This window comes from Arachis ipaensis, chromosome B05, assembly GCF_000816755.2.
Source record: "Arachis ipaensis cultivar K30076 chromosome B05, Araip1.1, whole genome shotgun sequence".
NCBI lineage: Eukaryota > Viridiplantae > Streptophyta > Magnoliopsida > Fabales > Fabaceae > Arachis > Arachis ipaensis.
In genome coordinates this window covers 32,871,413-32,889,293 of record NC_029789.2, presented here as the reverse complement: position 1 = coordinate 32,889,293, position 17,881 = coordinate 32,871,413, and the positions used below count along the sequence as shown (strand labels likewise).

Below are 17,881 nucleotides of genomic sequence, written 5' to 3'. Positions count from 1 at the left end.
TGAAGACTGCTCTAACTCAAGCCCCAATTGTGAGAGGACCAGACTGGAGTCAGCCGTTTGAAATCATGTGCGATGCTTCCAGCCATGCAGTAGGAGCAACGCTGGCTCAGCGCGAAGGTAAGGATCCTTTTGTTATTGCCTATGCGTCTAAGACTTTAGACACTGCCCAGTCCAATTATACTACTACTGAGAAAGAGCTTCTGGCTATTGTTTTTGCTTTGGATAAATTCCGAGCCTATTTACTTGGTACTAGAGTAGTAGTGTATTCGGACCATGCAGCTGTAAAGTATCTATTAGCTAAAAAGGAATCCAAACCAAGACTTATACGTTGGATACTGCTGTTACAAGAATTTGATTTAGAAATAAAGGATAGGAGTGGTAATCAGAATTTAGTAGCAGACCACTTGAGTCGCCTTGAATGCCAGAAATTTGGTAATATATCTAGGAGGGATGAGATGCCTCAACAATATATGCTCTTCTGTGAAATTTTTGATGTTTGGGGCATTGACTTCATGGGTCCATTTCTAAATTCTAATGGATATTTTTATATATTGTTAGCTGTGGATTATATTTCCAAATGGGTAGAAACAATTCCTACCCGCACTGATGATGCTAACACTGTTGTTTCCTTTGTGAGAAACCATATTATATGTCGCTTTGGATCACCACGAGCAATCGTAAGCGATCAAGGCACCCATTTTTGTAACAGAAGACTAACAGGATTGATGAAGAAGCATGGGATAATCCATAAAGTTACAACAGCTTACCATCCCCAAACTAATGGGCAAGCCGAGGTATCAAACAGAGAAGTTAAGCGTATCTTGCAAAAGATAGTAAAGCCTCACAGAAAAGACTGGAGCACCAGGCTACAAGATGCACTGTGGGCATATAGAACAGCATACAAGACGTCCATTGGTATGAGTCCCTTCCGCTTGGTTTATGGAAAAGCTTGTCATCTCCCAGTTGAAATAGAACACAGAGCCTTCTGGGCAGTTAAGGAGTGCAACATGGGAATTGAGAACGCCGGAGCTGAAAGGAAGTTGCAACTGCAGGAACTGGAGAACCTTCGCCTAGAAGCTTATGAGAACTCCAGAATTTACAAGGAAAAGCTGAAAGCTGTGCATGATCAGAACATCAAGAAGAAAGAGTTTCAACCTGGAGATTTTGTCTTCCTTTACAAATCTCGACTAAGGCTCATGCCCGGTAAGTTGAGATCAAAATGGGAAGGTCCATACAGAGTAGAGAAGGCTGAACCGTATGGAGTTTATCACCTAAGCCATCCTTCAAGCTCTGAACTTATTAAGGTTAATGGACAACGCCTGAAGCTATACCATGGTGAGAAGGTGCAGAAAAATAAGGAGCTTGAGATCTTCCGCCTGGAAGATCCCCACATAGCAGCCGATTGAGCTAGTGGAGCGTCCAACTTACGGACGTTAAAGCAAAGTGCTTGGTGGGAGACAACCCACCGCGGTATGATCGTTCTTTTCTTCACTTTTAGTTTTTCTTCTTTAATAACTCTTCTCTTTATTAGTGCTTTCGTGCTCTTTCATTTACATGTCTTTATATTTCCAAAAAAAAAAAAGGGTTTTTCGTCGCGCGACGCGATCGCATCAGCGATGCGTCCGCGTCGCAAAGGGGGTGGAGAAAACAAATAAACGAATAGAGAGTTCGGCTGGAGTCCGGCTGGAGGCGTGCCAATGGCACAAATCGACCCACGCGACCGCGTCCCTGACGCGTTCGCATCGCATGGGAATCCTGGCCTCCCACACGAACGCGTGCCCTGAATTTTCGACGTAAAAGGGTGCACACTGAGATATTGTGCAAGAGTAGTGCTGGATTGGTGTTGGAAGCACAATCCTTTTCACGCGACCGCGTCGCCGACGCGGCCGCGTCACCCATTTTATAACGCACACTCATGCGATCGCGTGACCCACGCGATCGCGTCACACTAATTTGGTAATTAAAATAAATCGAACAGAGAGTTGTGCTGGAGCGAGGCTGCACTCGCGCCAGCAGCGTAACACGGATCACGCGACCGCGTGACTGACGCGATCGCGTCCCCTTACCTGACGCGCACCCATGCGAACGCGTGCCCCACGCGGCCGCGTCGCATGCGCCGCACGGCTCAACCTAAATTGCCAAATTATCTTATCTTTCTCTCCCCCAAATCCTAATTTTTCTTTTCCCTCCTTATTTCTTCCTTCCCCCTTCTATCTCACCTTTCACTCTCTATCTTTCTCACCACCATTAACAAGGTTTTACCTTCTTCTTCCTTCTTCTCTTTTCCATCATTCTTATGATATTATATACATTTTTATTTTCTTTTTCCTTCCTTTTTCTTTTCACTTTTGTATTTCATTTTCTTTTTTCCCTTTTTACATGGTGCTAGAAAATTTTTGAGTCATTATCCCTCATTATATGCTTGTGACTTGTTACAATTTATTTGACAATTATTATTATTTTTAAGAGGATTACTTGCATGTTCAATTTCATACTTTTTATATCTTACTTACCATGCATGCCATGTGTTTGTGAAAAAGCCTATATAGCCCTATGCACTTTTCTACATTACTTTATTCTACTATTCAATGCTTGCTTTTCACAAATTCTCCTTATTATTTTATTAATTAAATTCAATTGTCAATACAAACGTGATGGTTTGTTACGAAGTAATGCTTGGTCTATGCTACTCATGCCCTTTGCCAGCATGCCAATAAACACCTTGCATTCACTTGTTTTTATCTGCACTAGCTATTTTCCATTAATGGCTTTTCATATGTACTCGAGAGCATGTGTTAATGTCATCTACATTTTGCTGTGCATCATTCACCCTCTTTTTCGTTTCCTTCCCTGCTGTATGTCTCCTTAAATTTAATTTTCTTTCTCTTCCCTTCTTTCAGGATGGCCACCAAGAAAGGAAAGGAGAAAGCAACTTCCAAACCACCAGCAAGAAGAGGAACTAAAAGAGCATTAGTGGCAGAGCCTTCTTCAACCACCGTCAAGCCCTCAACAAAAAGAGTTAAGCGGATAATAAAAGTTGATGAAAAGGAGAAAGCCTTTCCAGCAAAGGACACTGCGCGATTTTCCAATTGCTACTGTGAGCAGATGTTCCCTATCATGGCAGAAAAGAATTATAACAATGAATACCTTCTTATCCTCCCGTCCAATATTGCCACCTTTGTTGAGCCGCAACTTGAGCGAAGACAATGGGTTTCCTACGGAGACAGCCGGAGGCAGGTCAATCTTTCTTGGGTAGTTGAGTTCTACTCCAACTTCTTCACTAATTTTTCAAAATTTTTATGATAAATTTGCTTGAGTTGTATTTGGAACATGATATTTGAGTTAAAGAACACACAACTTGTGAAAGATTTGAGCCTTTATGAATGGTTACATTATTTAACCATAATTATTTCGTTCTTGTGTGTTTACTTCTCTATGATTGTAATCTATATTTTGTTTTATCTTATATGTTCAATAGTTATTATATTTGCGTGCTTGCACATGATTGAGGCCATTATTTGTTTAAACTCACTCATCCAAATTAAGCCTACCCTTTTCAATTACCTTTGTTAACCACTTTGAGCCTTTAATTCCCATTTGTTCGATATTTTACCACATTACTAACCTTAAGCCGAAAAATAATCGTATATCCCAAATTGAATCTTTAGTTAGCTTAAGATAGAATTGTGTGTGCTAGTTAAGTATGGGAAATTGTGGGAACAAAAGTTGTTAAGGGAATGTGTCATGAAAATTTAAAGGGAATTTGGATACCTACTCATGTGAAAATATAAGAATTAAAAATCTATGTGCATTGACAAGCTTTATTTATATTGAAAAAATTATGAAAAATCAATAAATAAGGGGATAAAATTACCCCAATGTTGAATTCAGAATTCGAAGATCAATGCACATATGATAGAACCAAAAAAAATAAGTTGATACATGAGTATGATTGAAAAAGGGAATTCTGGGTAGCTAGGTATGAACTTTAAAGATGACATTAAGTGTGTACAAGTTATATTAGAGCTTGGGTTAATTAAAGATTCAATTTATTAGCTCACTTGACCAAATATACACCCTTGCCTATACCTTAGCCCCATTACAACCTTGAAAAGACCTCATGATGTTTGCATTGGTATATTAACTATTGTTGATTAGTTAGGAGAAGAACAAAAGTTAGAAAGTATGATTAGAGAAGGATAGAGTGACCACCCTATACACTAGAGATCAGAGCATACATACATTATCAGTGAGGGTTCAATGCTTGAATTTTCATGTTCCCTGCTTTCACGAGCTATTTTCTTGCACTTTTATCTGTTTTATTGTGTAATGATAAAATTAGTGGAATTTGATTTGTAATTGTTTTGAAGAGCTTATTTACATTTGATTAAGTGGACAAGAATCATATAGTTGCATTTATTTATATATGTGTAGGTTTGCACTGCATTTCATGAGTTTCTACATGTTCATACTTATTTCCTTATCTCCTTCAATTAAGCATGAGGACATGCTAATGTTTAAGTGTGGGGAGGTTGATAAACCACTACTTTATGGTTTATATTGTGTTTAATTGTGTGGTTTTATCATGATCCTTACCCACTTATTCATTAAATTAGCATGCATTTAGATTTCCTTCCTGAATTTATTACATGTTTGAAAACTGCTTCCTAGAGACTTTAATTATTTATTTTTAATTCTCTTTTATTCCATTCGATGCCGTGATCTGTGTGTTAAGTGTTTCAAATTTTATAGGGCATGAATGAGTTGGAGATTGGAAAGGAAGCTAGCAAAAATGGAAGAAACACAAGAATTTGAGGAGATAACCAGTGAGAAGTGACGCGGTCGCATGGTTCACGCGACCGCGCGAAGGAGAGCAAATCGCAGTGACGCGGTCGCATGGCTCACGCGGCCGCGCGAATTGTAAAAGTTCTGGCGACGCGGTAGCGTGGACGACGCGAACGCGTGGCGAGGAAAAGCGCGAATGACGTGTCCGCATGGATGACGCGATCGCGTGACATGTGCGATCTGCATAATCTGCAGAATTCGTTGGGGGAAATTTTGGGCCCTATTTCGACCCAGTTTTCGGCCCGGAACAGCAGACTAGAGTCAGAGAACATGCAGAAACAATTAACACATTCATTCAGAGACAATTTCAGATCTAGTTTTACTCTCTTAGGTTTTTCTCTCTAGGTTTTAGAATTTTAATTTTCAATTGGTCTTAGCATTGGAACATTGAGAAGAATTATTTCCCCATCAAGACTTCATCATTCTAGTTTGTTTTCTTAACTTGGTTTCATTCTTCCATGTTCCCTGTTTTGTTCAATTTTGTTATTTGAATACTTTTATGATTAATTAATGCAAGGACTATTTCTTTTTAATTCAATTTCAATTCCAATAATTATGTCTTCTTTTAATTCTCTATTATGTGCTATGGATTCTTTATTTACAATGCATGAGTAGTTTCCTTACTTGATGGGGAGTTGATTAAAAGTAATTTTTAATTTAATTCTCTGTGACATATTTCTAAATTGATAGGCAGATTTTCGGTGAGTTAAGAACTATACTTGCAACGTAACTATTTTAATAATTTTTAATTCACCAGCTTCTGCGTCTCATCACCTGGCAATAATATCCACCAAAATGCTGAGCCAATTTTCTTTATCAATATTCCAATGCAAGGATATGGTTGCAACTTACAACTTACAACACTAGTATATAATTTTCTATGTCCCCTCAATACCTTCAACCGTAACAAAATGGATTTAACAGAAATTCAACACAGCAGACCAAAACACAATTAAAATTAAAAAAAGCCTAAAAAATCTGCAAAATCTCATGCTCCCTTGTATAATAATTCTATATGTTAGACTATTATTCTTTTACATTGTTGAAAATCTAACAAATATAAGCATTTCCTTCTTAAGAGTCAAAATATTACACATGGAATAAGGTATTAAGAACATAAATTGTATTTGTACATGTGAAATTTGTTGAGTAGGGAACATTCCAGCCAATTTCACTGAAATTTTACCTCCTTTCTTAGAAGCAATATAGGAGACTAGCGCTTACAATTGCGATTTAACGGTGTCCAACTCTTCTTGCACATTTAGACCACAAGTAGATGATGTGCCAGCATCATTTGAAGGACCTAAATTCATCTGATTAATCCTTGTAATGTTGTTCTTGAAAGCAACTGTTGGAACAGCTCCCATGTCTAAACCACGAACACGACCAGGGTGCTCTTTAATTCCCAAGAACTACTCCAAGAGCATCAAGAGGAGAATTAACGGTTGATTCTACCGCTTGTTGACTATTATTTGCTTCAATCTTTTCCTACATATATAAAAAGAAAGAGAAAGAATCAAACATAGTATTATCTTATAAAAAAAGAAAGAAAAAAATACAAACAAGTTATTTATTGCACTTTAGTCTTACCGCTATTTTTTTAGCCTTTTCATTAATATAACTTTCATCTATTTTTTTGTGAGTGATGTCCCATATTTGAACCCTACTAACTTCTTTTTCCGTCTCTTCTGTCTAAAATTCAAGATTAGTAGAAAGACTCAATCAAGAAATATATCATTTAAGAAAAGATATGCATAAAATTAAGTAACTAACAATAACAATATAATAACTGAGATGCATTGGGTGCTAACATAAATGACTCCTATGCATTCAGTGCTTACAAATTTTGATAACTAACCCTTATCTGTTTAAAGATTAATAAAAAACGTGAAAGGAGCACATTGATCAGGCTTTATTAAAGAATATATTAGATATATTTGTTGAAATTGGGATAGGGCAAATAGATCACTATGAGAATGATTTTGAAATTGCAATGCTTAAAGACATTTCTGCTTATTACTCTCGAAAGGCTTCTAGTTGGAGAAGTGGACCATATTTATCCTTTTCTTAAAATATTATTAGTTATGCAAATAAAAGGATCTTGTCAAACATCTGCATTAGTTTAATAATAAAATAATATACAGGACACAATATCATGCATTAGAGAATAGCAGTTCTCAGCCAATTCAAACAAAACCATAGAAATGATTACCAATTCAGCCCTTCTTCTTGCAATTGATTTAGCACCTGAAGTATGAGAAATTATTTATTTTTGCCAAATTTCTTGATTCCTCTTACAAAGATTCTGCAAGATAAATTTGGACACAATTAAATAGAGTCAAACATGCATTCAACATATAACATACCTTCAACATATCGCTGGTTCATTACCAACTCTATATAAAATAAAATATGAGCAGGAAGCAAACTATGAATAAAGGTTTTTTATTACCAACTTTATATAAAGACCTTTCACAACATTCCATATGAATTCAATATCCTATTTACAGCAGCAAACTATATAAGGCTTTTTAGTGGGACAACATTTAACTAGGAGAGTAAGTACTTACTTGAGTTTCAAGTTTCAAACGATATTCTACGAATAAAGCCTATTGATCAAGAGCAATATCTTCTGGTGTACTATTTATGATCTCAGTTTTACTCAATCTTAGATCATAAAACTCATTCCAAAGCTTTATCCTATGTTCCCTCCATTTTTCGCCAAGCGATTGGAGCAGAAATTGTTTGGCCAAGCTATCACACACTTTGAAGCAAAATCGAACCTTTAATATGGAACAAAGAATATATATTAACTAACAATATAACTAAATAATGACAAAGAAATAAGCTTTAGAGTTTAAGTAATCTTCTTACTTGGAAAAAATATTAAATTGATTTTCAGAAAAGCTCTCTGGAATGTCTGATCACTTATCAAAACTGATTGAAAATGCTACACAATCAGTGGCCAATTGTCCACAAACTCCTGCAAGGAGTCCGGCTGCTTCTCCTATTGCTGCACGCTGTCTATCAAAATTGACAACTATGCGCAAAACTTCTGGTAATTTATGCACATCCTTCACTAATAAATAAAGGCGTGTACTATCTTCATATTCATCTAAAATAGATAAATAAATATAAATAAATGAGTAATTGAGCGACTAAAGAATAAAACATATGATGATAGATATATATTATAAAAGATTGATTCTTGTGTAGGGTATAATGTAACAGCTACATATATAATACTATATATTATACATCAGAATTCCGAATCAAGGTGAAAATAGGCTAATATTAGTAGTATCCACTGCAAGATAAATATCATTATTAAAACAAGAAAATACTATAATATTTAAGAAAAAGAACAAGTTGGATAAAATGTAAGAATATAAAATTTAAAAAAAAGAATAATTTGATTAAATATAATAATATAATAAGGTAAATAAGAAACATAATTTCGACCAAATATTCAAAGAAAAAGTTAGAGCAGAAAATGATTATTGCTAAGCGAGATAAGATGCTACGATTGATTAGAATATATATACTCTTCAGATAATAACTCAATAAAATAAGGTCTACTAAATACTAAAATAAAATACAGTGGTTAGGAAATATTTCACTCTCTTAAGTGTTTTGGAAGGAAAGAGGAACAGCTGTGAGGCATTGTGGTGTAGAAGTAGAAGTAGAAGTAGAAGGGAAGCAGTAGTGGCAGGAACATTATTTAGAGAAAAATCTGAACAAAGACATGTAAATTGGAAGATAGTGAAATTTAGAAAGGAAGAGGAGTGAAAGAAATGGTGTGATAGGTGGCCGGAGAATATTACAGTTGAGAATATTACATACCGGACAAGGGCATTTAATCTGACGACCCGCGAGAGATCGATACTCAAAAGCAAAATCCAAAAACTTGTTTAAACCATCTTTATACTCATGCGTGGTTCGTGGTTTTCCAATCCATGACTTATCGATTGATATGACTAAGAGGGACTACAAATAGGAATTTTAAAAAATCTATTCATTAAAAATCTATATTTATTCTAAAGGCTAAAAATTTATTCTTTTATATGCAAATTAGATATTAAAAACTTACTTAAATAATATTTAAAAAAATATAAAAAAATTATAATTACCTCTTTCAAAACAAATATTAAAATTTGAAGTTTTCAAAGTAAAGTAGCTAGCAGCAAGAGTTGAAGAAAATCTAAAACTTGTTTCACATAAAAAATTATCACCAACAGATTTATTAAAATGATCAAAATTAAACATTCAAAATTTTAAATAATCAGCATGCATGTGGTCAACTAGAATGACATATATATATATATTAAAATGATCAAAATTAAACATTCAAAATTTTAAATAATCAGCATGCATGTGGTGAACTAGAATGATATATATATATATATATATCATGTACGATCAATATCTATACATCATGTGTGTATGTATAATCAACTAAAAATATATGAATGTCGTATTTTTAATAATTTAGGATTAATATCAAATTATATTATTAAAGGATTTGAACAATAAGAATTAATTAATACAACATTTATAAAAATATAATTCATTATATATAGAGTCCTAACTTTTTATTTAGTATATATATATATATATACCTAATAAATTAAATTAAATATAATTATTGTACACAAAATCCTAAGGAAGCTAGCTAGGTGGTTCACATAAGCATGCTCATGTATATAACATATTGGCCTAACTGACATTATATATTTTAAAATTAATCGGAAGTCATAAAATTAAAAATAAAGTGACCATATTGTCCATGATGATAAAATTAATAATATAAAGAGAGACGTGCAAACTGCAAAGTAACTTATATAACTTAGCATGAAAATAAACTTTATTAAACTATTCAGGAACTTTCAGTGATCTTTTCGAATGCGAATTTTCCTTCTGAGGCAGCTAATAATGATAACCTGACTGCTGATGAAGATGATTTTGATCTAAATATAGATATCAATATTTACATTATCTAAGGCATGAGTCTGTATTTATAGAATTTTTATATACAATCTGAGTTGTTCTTAATTATTCTTGTATAGATGACATTGACATAAATGATCATGAAGAAAAACACAGAGAACAAAACAAATTGGGATTGGGAGTTCTTAACAAGAAGAAATTGGACAAATTTAAAATTAGACAAATTAAATTTAGCATCAAAAGTGGAGTGTATAATATAATTTATATATTAACAGATGAAAGAACATAAAGCTATTACCTTATTAAGCATCTTTCATTTTATAGGTTACCAATTAAACTACAAGAACACAAATCCAATTAAGGCAACTAAGCCTTGATCAATAACAAATCCAATCAGCTAGAACAAAGGAGAAACAAATATAAGACCTAATTTAAGAATGAGAGAATTAACATCGAACAAATACACAAAGCATTGAATGATGAAGGATTGTGAGGAGGTACATATAGTCACTGCTAAATTAAGCGTAAGATTTAGAGGGGGGGGAGGGGTCAAATTTAAAGCAGGAAACAAATCCATGCTGTGAACAGGTATTCTAATGCTATGTGAACAAAAAATCTGAAACAAACAAGTAACTGCATTAGTACTAAATCATAGTACCAGCAATATGTAATATATCTGTAATTAAAATAGTAACCATACCTTGTGGATTTAGGAGAAACATTCGATATTGAGAGTTTATCAATGTCGCTCACTACCAATTCTTTTTGTAAGAAAAACAATGTCCCACTTGACACATTTGCTGGAATCAAAATCAGGAGTGCCACCACAGTCACTGGAACAAAAATCTTTATGCTGCAAATATAAGAAAAAATAAACAAGATTGAGAATAAGCATGGCACAGTAGAATAATTTGAATAACAAAGCTAATTTAAAAATAAAAGTCGCTGCTTCTACTAATTTTCATGATGTGCAAAAAAAGATACACTCCTTCTGCATATTGATAATTCATTTTCGGTGCAATTTATATCTATACAAACTAATTTAATATAAAACTGTGTGGAGTAACTATACTAATTCTGAAATTCCAAGGACTGTGTAAATATAATTGTTCACTGTCATTGAGTAGAACAATACCATTTGGATTTTTTGTTTTCTTTTTTTTTTAAATTTATTTCTTGCTTGATAATCAGTTGCATATCTGAAGTTCTGAACAAAAAATTGCATCAAGAAGTATCTATTGGAAGTTGGAAATAGCATCCAATATGTGCAAGAAATATAATTAATCATGAATATAATTATAAAGCTATAGATGCAGGATAATATAACAATTTCCAAATCATACCTCTGATTAACCACCAGTGAACACTAGAATGCTGATGTTACATTGTCATAAGGGTAAAATAGAAATTTATAACGGTTCAACAACATGACTAAGAGATAAGATTGACTTGGTCGTATAATCAATTAACTGGACATTACCAACACATAATTATTAATAGTTTATATCTAAAATTTCAATCTTTATAAGGAACGGCCAAAAGACTTAAAAGTAAAGAAATCTAATTGGCATGTATACATTAGCTATACTAACTAATTTTCTGAAAGAGATAAATGTTATATAGACTGAAGCTTACTTTTGATAATGAGACCTTTTTATCTGAGATTTAAGTTCAAAAGCATGTCATTTGAGGAGTTCCAAGTATAGCCTATATACTACAGGTTGGAGATTTCTACTAGGAAGAACCCTGCCAAAAAGAATAAAGATATCAACATCACATATGAAAACACTAATAAACTCTGAGTGAATGAGAACAGCAGCAGAAATCAGATACAGATTAAGCAATTTTCTTAATAAAATTAAATTTGATAGCTAAATTAAATTCAAAGCATCTGAAATTTTGAACACAAAAATCAATATTAGAAATCAATATATGACAACAACAGTAACAACCATCAAATCTTATTCCATCTTAATAAGCAACAACTTAAAGAAAAAGACTAAATAAAGAAAATCTCTGATAATAAGCAGTGAACAAATGGAGAAAACAATAAAAAGGAGTAAATAAAAATACCTATTGAAATCTAGGTTCAAATCAATACTGCAGTTAGCATCAAGTTGGATTTCACCAGCTAGTATTGAGCTTCTGCAGGTAAATAAGTTGCTTCTGATCTAAGATCCCAATTCACAGTTCATATCCAAATCCTCCACTCCACCAGCGCTTAAATTACATGATATAGCAAAGAAAGAGTAATAATTAATGTAGAAATTTGAACTGCATTTGTGACAGGAACATAGAGACTAGTAATTATTATTATCAACTCAAGTTAATTAGTTCTATAAAGATCTAAGCTATAATTTAAGCTATAATTTACAAACTGAAGCTGGAAAAAGAAGAAATAACACTCACATATATGAAGCTATTCTCCTGCACTAGGTTTCCATCATCAAACATTGTCCTTATCAAAATTCACATTACATTTTCACCATTACAACAAATTTTTGAGTGAGAAGCGAACCCAAAAAGAAAGAGAGATAGAGAGAGAGAGAGAGAGAAGTACCATCAATGGAAGGAAAGGGAGAATGAAAGGGAGGCACTGAGAATTTTGGCAGAGAAGGAGGACAGCAAGAAGCTAGAGGAGACCGACCGGAGGAGATCGTCGCCAGAGGAGGAGATGCCACCGGAGGAGATCGTCAGGGAACGCATAGGATCAGAGATCGCCACACAATGGAAGCAGTAGTGTACGCACGCGTCTTCAGCAACGACCTAGTGTTTCCGAAATTAGGGATAGAATTGCCGAATTGGGCTTTTATATATATGGGAGATAACGACGGGTTGGAACCGCTGTAATGATCCAAATCGCCACTAAGAACAAATCACTTAACGGCAGCAACAAAAAACACCACAATATCCAAATATTATGGCAGGTTTTCAAAACCTCCATAATATAAATGGCATTTTAATCTCTTTTTTTTTGTAGTGCTAATATTAATATTCACCAATATTATTATCTCATTATAATAGAGATTATTCATATATATTATATATATTGCACGTACAGAGAGAGAAAAATATTTTTATATTTTATTATGTGTATTATTTCTCATATCGCTTCTCTATTTTTAGGTGTGTGAAGTTTATATTTTCAACTTCATTAACTTTGGGTTGCCTTGAGAAGCTGAGCCCTTCAGTGTTGAAAAATAAAATTAGCTACCCATATTAATGGGCATCCGTTCTGATCTTATCACAACACTCCCCCTTGGATACCCATTTAGGATTATAACTCATTAAAACCTTACTAAAGAAAAACCAATGGGAAAAAAAACTTTAGTAAAGGAAAAATAGTACAATATCCTTTGTGATGGGGACTGCCTCATTAAAAACTTTGTCAAGAAAAACCCAATGAAAAAAAACCTGACTAAAGGAAAAAGAGTACACCCTCCTCCTTTTGTCACCATTATTTAATATCTCGAAATCGGTGCATCCCAACCTTTCAAAGAAAGATTTTGGAAGTAACTTTGTAAATAAATCTGCCAAATTATCGTTTGAGCGGATCTGTTAGACATCAATTGTTCCTTGATTTTGAAGATCATGAGTGAAGAAGAATTTGGGAGAAATATGCTTTGTTCTATTACCTTTGATATATCCACATTTATGTTGTGTAATACATGCTGTATTATCTTTAAACAGAATAGTTGAAGCTATCTTATGATCAATTAATCCACATGATGACAGAATATATTGGATCAAACTCCTGAGCTAAAAACACTCGTGACTTGCTTCATTTATCGCCAGTATTTCAGCATGATTAGAGGATGTTGCTGCAATCGTCTGTTTCGTGGACCTTCATGATATAGTTGTACCAACATATTTGAATACGTATCCTATTTGAGATCTCCCTTTGTGTGGATCAGAAAAGTATCTTATATTTGCATAGCCAACTAGTTGTGACTTAGATCCATATGGATAAAATAATCCTATATCAACTGTTCCATGAAGATATCGAAAGATTTGTTTGATTCCATTCTAATGTCTTCTGGTTGGAGTGGAACTATACCTTGCTAGTAAATTCGCGGCAAATGATATTTCGGGTCGTGTATTATTAGTAAGATACATTAGTGCCCCAATGGCACTGAGATATGGTACTTCAGGATCAAGGATATCTTCATTTTGTTTTTAGGACAGAATTGATCATTTTTCACATCCAAAAACCTTACGATCATTAGGATACTTAATGGATATGACTTATCCATATAAAATCTCTTCAAGATCTTTTTTGTGTACGTTGTTAGATGAATAAAGATTCCATTTTTGTATCTTCGATCTGCAGGCCAAGACAAAATTTAGCCTTTTCAAGATCTTTCATCTCAAACTCTTCATTTAGAGCTTTTATAGTTGTTGGAATCTCTTCAAAGGTTCCAATGATATTTAAATCATTAACATACATAGCAATTATAATGAATCCAGATGCATATTTCTTTATGAAAACACATGGGCAGATATCATCATTCTTGAATCTATTTTTGGTCAGATACTTAGTAAGACAATTATACCACATTCGTTCAGATTGCTTTAGACCATATAAAGATCATCTTTGACTGAGTATAACCCCTGTGAATATTCATTGGATGATTTAAATATCTTTAATCCTTCAGGGACTTTTATATAGATATCACGATCTAATGATCCATATAAGTAGGATGTTACCACATCTATTAAATGCATATGTAGTTTATGATATGCGGATAAATTGACCAAATAAAGCAATGTTATTGCATCTATTACAGGCAAATCTGTTTCTTCATAATCTATACCAGACCTTTATGAAAAACCTTGCACCACAAATCGAGCTTTGTAGCATACAACTTTATTTTTTTCATTTCATTTTCTCACAAATACCCATCTATATCCAACAGGTTTTACATCTTCTGGTATACGGACTATAGGTCCAAAGACTTCACGTTTTGCAAGTGAGTCTAACTCAGCCTTCATAGCTTCTTCCCATTTTGGCCAATAATTCCTTTGTCAACATTCTTCGACTGTTCTTGGCTCAAGATTCTTACTTTCATGCATGATATTTAATGCCATATTATATTCAAATATTTCATTGAAAATTGTCTTATTTCGGTCCCATTTTTCTCCTATAAAGACATAATTTATTGAGATCTCGTCATTTTCACAATTTTCAGGTACCTGAACGTATTCTGGCATAAAAAATATATCAGAATTTTAGACATCTGCAGGTGTCTTTACGATGTCTTTATCTTTTCAATAGGAATAGTAGTTACCTCTTTTCTTTTTCGAGGATTTTTGTCTTTGGAACCGACAGGCCTACCACGCTTCTGATGCGAATTTGTTTCAATGGCCATTTGTCCAATTGGGATATCAATTCAAATTGGAACATTTTCAAATGGTATATAGGATTTAGTGATCCTTTTTGTATCAGAAAGTGCATCAGGCAATTCATTTGCTATTCTTTGCAAATGTATAATCTTTTGAACTTCTAGTTCACATTACCCTACTTGAGGATCTAAATGTATCAAGGATGATGCATTTCAATTAAGTTCCTTTTTAGGAAGCTTATTCTCTCCCCCTAATGTTGAAAATTTTAATTCATCAAAATGACAATCTGGAAATCAGACTTTAAAGACATCTCCAGTTTGTATCTCAAGATACCTCACTATTGAGGGAGAATCATATCCAATATATATCCTCAATTTTCTTTGGGGTCTCATTTTGGTACGAGAAGGTGGGACAATTGCAGCATATATCGCACAGCAAAAAATTCTCAAATGGGAAACATTTGACTACTGGCCAAAAGCTAATTGTAGAGGAGAGAATTGATGGTAACTTGTTAGCCTTAGACGAATAAGTGTTGCAGCATGTAAAATAGCATGCCCCCAAGCCGAGGTTGGGAGATTTGTTCTCATAAGCAAGAGTCTAGCAATTAACTAGAAGTATTTAATAAGTGATTCTGTTAACCCCTTTTGTGTGTGAACATGAGCTACTGGATGTTCAACACTTATTCCGTTAGCCATCTAATAAGCATCAAAGGCTTGGAAAGTAAATTTACTAGCATTATCAAGACGAATTACTTTGATTTGATTTTCTGAAAACTGTGCTTTTAATCGAATAATTTGAGCAAGTAATCTCGCAAACGCCAGGTTGAAAGAAGACAATAAGTACACATATGACCATCTCGAAGATGCATCTATTAGGACCATAAAATATCTAAAAGATCCATGTGGTGGATAAATAGATCCACATATATCACCTTGAATCCTTTCTAGGAATTCCGGGGACTCAAATCTAATCCTTACTGGTGATGGCCTTAAAATTTGCTTATCTTGAGAACATGTAGCACAACAAAATTCACTAGATTTAAGAATCTTTTGGTTCTTTAGTGAATGTCCATGGGAGTTTTCAATAATTCTTCGCATCATGGTTGTTCCAAGATGACCCAATCGATCATGCCAAATTATAAATTTATTTGGACTAGTAAACTACTGGTTTACAATGGCATGTGATTCAATTGCACTAATTTTAGGATAATATAACCCAGATAAAAGTGAAGATAACTTTTTTAATATAATATTTTTATTTGAATCATGAGTTGTGATACATAAGTACTAATGATTCCCTCATTCATTGTTTCAATATGGTATCCATTCTGGCGAATATCTTTAAAACTCAACAAGTTCCTTAGAGACTTGGTAGATAAAAGTACATTGTTTATTATGAATTTTATTTCTCCGAAAAATAAAATTATAGCTCTTCTGGAGCCTTCTATCACATTGCCTGAGCTAATAATAGTATTAACATATTCTTCTTTTGGTACTAGATGTGTAAAATATATATTACTTTTGAGAAAGGTATGCAAACTTTCACTATCCGCAAGGCAAACATCTTCACTATATGTCCTTGCCATTTTCTCAATGACAAATAATAATAATAAAATGAGTACAAGGATATACACAGTAAAATTATTTTCTAGATTGAAATCGTTTTTCTAAAAAGTATTGTACATAGTATCATACACTAAAAATTTTATTATTATTATTATTTTAGAACTTGACATATTTAGTAATTTTGAAATTTATAAACATAAATATTTTATTAAACATTATTTATATACATCACACTTAAAATTCAAATACATAGGGAATAAAACTTAAAAGTTTTTTTACATTATTTATTTACATAAGTATTGAACCCAAATATCAAACTTTTCCATCATTGATCAAATGACCAATATTTCCTTCAAGATCCTCAAAGAAATCAGATACTTTATAATGAGTGGTGTAATTTTTAGCAACATCTTTTGAAACAAAATTTGTCTCCTTTTCTTTGTCGTCTTTTTTCAAGAATGCTTGATAATGATCAACTAGGTGCCTCAGGGTATGACAGGTACGTGACCAATGCCCTTTCCACCACAATGGAAACATTTATCCTCTGTTGATTTATTTTGCCATTATTTCTTTTTTTATCCCACTTCTGGTGAGATCCTTTCTTGTGAACATAATTTTTCTTCCTTCCATAATTTTTCTTGTTACTAAAACCTTGCCATTTACGTCTTATAGGGTAATGATTTGCCGCATTTGCTACAGGAAATGGGGTGGCGCCAGCTGGGCGCGCTTCATGATTTTTTTAAAAGCAACTTATTGTTCCGTTCATCAACAAGAAGGCAAGAAATTAGCTAAGAATATTTTTAAAATTATTTTTCTCAATACTACTGTAGAAGCACATTTGAGACATGGAAGATCGAGAAAGTTTTCTCTAACATGTCATTATTAGTTATATTTTCCTCATAATTTTATTCATGAGGTAATTTAGAACGTTGCTGAATTGTATTCATTTATGGATTTAAAATCCTGTAGACATAAGTGTGTCCACTCATATCGGAAGTAATGCAGAAACACATCGAGAGTCAGGTCCGGTTTCGACAACTGCTACAGCCGCTTCTACAATCACCCCAGACACAAATTAGGCTAATGTTAAATTGGATTTGGATCCTGCTTTCAATCTTCTTGCACCAGAAACTGGAGATTTAGATTTTTAGCACTTCGACTTTGACCTTGCTAACATTTCA

The 17,881-nt window shown here is 33.5% G+C and overlaps 1 long non-coding RNA gene across 6 annotated transcripts in view; it reads right to left on the bottom strand.

Moving 5' to 3' along the window:
- Positions 1 to 12,663, bottom strand: part of LOC107643418 — a 16,453-nt gene extending 3,790 nt beyond the window's left edge. The window contains exons 1-10 of one of the 6 annotated variants that reach the window (XR_002362733.1): positions 12,353 to 12,658; positions 12,202 to 12,250; positions 11,866 to 12,066; positions 11,428 to 11,538; positions 10,493 to 10,645; positions 7,720 to 7,960; positions 7,416 to 7,628; positions 7,058 to 7,150; positions 6,436 to 6,537; positions 5,620 to 6,333 (exon numbers count right to left, since the gene is read on the bottom strand). This is a non-coding gene — a long non-coding RNA (uncharacterized LOC107643418). Of the gene's footprint in view, positions 1 to 5,619; positions 6,334 to 6,435; positions 6,538 to 7,057; positions 7,151 to 7,415; positions 7,629 to 7,719; positions 7,961 to 10,492; positions 10,646 to 11,427; positions 11,539 to 11,865; positions 12,067 to 12,201; positions 12,251 to 12,352 lie in introns of all 6 variants that reach the window. The other 5 variants (XR_001620848.2, XR_002362734.1, XR_001620851.2 and 2 more) reach the window with 5 other exon arrangements.